Below are 2588 nucleotides of genomic sequence, written 5' to 3' on the forward strand. Positions count from 1 at the left end.
TCCCCTTTCGCCTTCTTCTCCTGAACTACCATGGGACTTACCCATTCAAACTCTTCAACAGGTTCAATTATCCTCGTTGTTAACATCTTGTCCAATTATTCTTTTACCTTTTCCTTATACTTTGGATTCAGTCTATAAGGCCTCTGCTTAACAGGCTTCACATTAGGTTTTAGAGAAATCCTCATAACTCCAAAATCCCCTACGATGCCTTTCATGTTTGAAAATTTAGTGGGAAATAGCTCTTGGTATTCATCAAACAAATATGTTATATTGCTGACAATGTCTTCGTCCTAGTAATCTCCTATGGTAGCATACTTCAGTTCAGTTTCTGACCCTAAATTCACCTTCCTTTTCTTCAATGGCATCATTATATCAGGCATCTCTATATTAGGTCCATTTACTTTGCGATGTCCCTATATCTCTTTGATATCAATGTTTCGAGGATATTCTTCTTCTTCTGTAGTGAGATTATAGCATTCTATCACATTCCAGATCTATGCAACCCAATCAAGTTTCCAGATAACTGGAACTTCGTTTTCAAAAATCTTCTTCTTAATTATATTCAGCGTTGCATCTATATGTGGAAAATCATCTTCAAATCTGAATGTCATCAAAAATCCATCCACCATATTCACCCAACCAGCAGTGTCATGTCAAAGTTCAATTTCCAAATACGAGTTCTGAGGGATCGTTTCTAGGGTATGGATGAACCCGTGCACCTATTCTTCTAGTGGAATTTCTCCCCAAGCTACCATACAAAGTTGTATGTGGTCTCTAGGATCATTTTGGCCATCATACTTGTCTGCGATCTCTATTTCTACTTGTCCAAATTGTAATGTCCCATGATAATAAATAATAATAATAATAAAAATAATAACTAGTAAATAATATAATATAATATTAAAATACAAGAAAATAAATAATAGTAATAGTAAATAAATAATAAATAATAATAAAATAATAAATAACAATACTAAAGCTCTAAATAAATATAAATAGAAATAAAACAAGAAAGCAGTAAAAATCAATAAAGCTATCAAAAAGTAAAAACAAAAGAATAAAACAAGAAAACAATAAAGTTGCATGTTGACACATGGAGTGTGTGCATGTGGTTCCCCTTCCAAGGTTTGTTGTATTTAATAGATGGTGAGGAAGATGAGAGGCATTCCATGATTCCATGATTCCATCATCCATTCTCTTGGGAGAATAGTATTGTGAGACAAAGGATCCCTGGCAGTAGTACATTGATTGAGGGCTCGGGGGTGGCCAGTTGTAGCAAGATTTTGTGCAATTGAGCCTATGGTTGGGTGGAGTGTTGTCCCCAAGACTTTGTTGCAGTTACCAGAATTCAACTAGCGTTCAACCCTGAAATCACAAGTGAGAAACATCATCACCACATGTAAGTTATCGCTATTACTATTTTTTTATTTATTGTTTATTATTTATTTTCTTGTATTTTAATATTATATTATATTATTTACTATTCATTATTTTTATTATTATTATTATTTATTATTAAGGGACATTACATTAGATACCTTGGTCAAGTATCTAATCTTTAGCATTATGTGTGCTATGACTTTTCATAGAACATATCATTTTGAGTTCATCCTTATAGCTATATTTATGTATAATTATGAATATATCCCTAGTTAATACAGAGTGTTGAAGAATGCAAATAGTCTTGGTCTATTGTATTTAAGTCATGATGTAATGCACTTATCAAAAGAAAGAAAAACATTTTTATTATAAAATAAAATTTATTTATTAGCATGGGTTTCATGCTTTATTATTTTATTTTTAGGTCAAAGTCTCTATTGTAGGATTATAGGGCTTATGTCATGAGTCCTAGTCCTTGTAATTATTTAATAGACCCTTCTTGGTCTTTGTAAAACAAAAAAGAAATTTATTTTTATGTAAAAAGTGTCAATTGTGTCTCCTCCACCAAGTCAGCATCAAAAGGAGCCGGAAACCACTATAAATAAGAAACTACTCAACTCATTTGGAAGAAACACAATCAAGTTTTATTTGCAGTTGTAGGAGAAAAGAATAAGTGTGAAATACCTAAAAGAGGAAGAAACTACCATGGCGAAGAATAAGGAACCCTAGCGAAGAAGCTGGAAAACTATTTTCTCTCTCTTTTGACTCACACGTGCAAAATTTTGAAGCTGCAGGAGGGCCAAAGTTGTAGGTCTGTAGTAGGGCCAAAATTTTGAAGTTAGATGGTTGAAATTCTAAATTGAAGCAATTTGATTAAGGTTGACTATTGAAGTTTGTCTATTCATCTTGAGTGGTTGATTTGGTGGATAAAAGTAGGACTTTGTCTAGGTCTAAGGTCTTGGATTGTCTCAATTGTATTTTGAATCTACTGGTGGAAGAGTTTAACTAGGTTTTCCCCTTCATAAGGGCATTGCCTTAGCTAAGTGCCTCTATCTGGTGTTATTGATCTTCATACTTTTGATTTGTTAATTGCTTGATGAGAAAACGATAAAAGAAAAACATAAGGAAAGATCATAAGAATATAAGAATATCACAATTGTCAACATAAGAAAATCTTTTTTCCTTTACAATTTTCTAACATATCCATC

Source organism: Pinus tabuliformis, chromosome 5_1 (genome assembly GCF_031772625.1).
Source record: "Pinus tabuliformis cultivar Carrire ecotype Pingquan chromosome 5_1, CPIR1, whole genome shotgun sequence".
NCBI lineage: Eukaryota > Viridiplantae > Streptophyta > Pinopsida > Pinales > Pinaceae > Pinus > Pinus tabuliformis.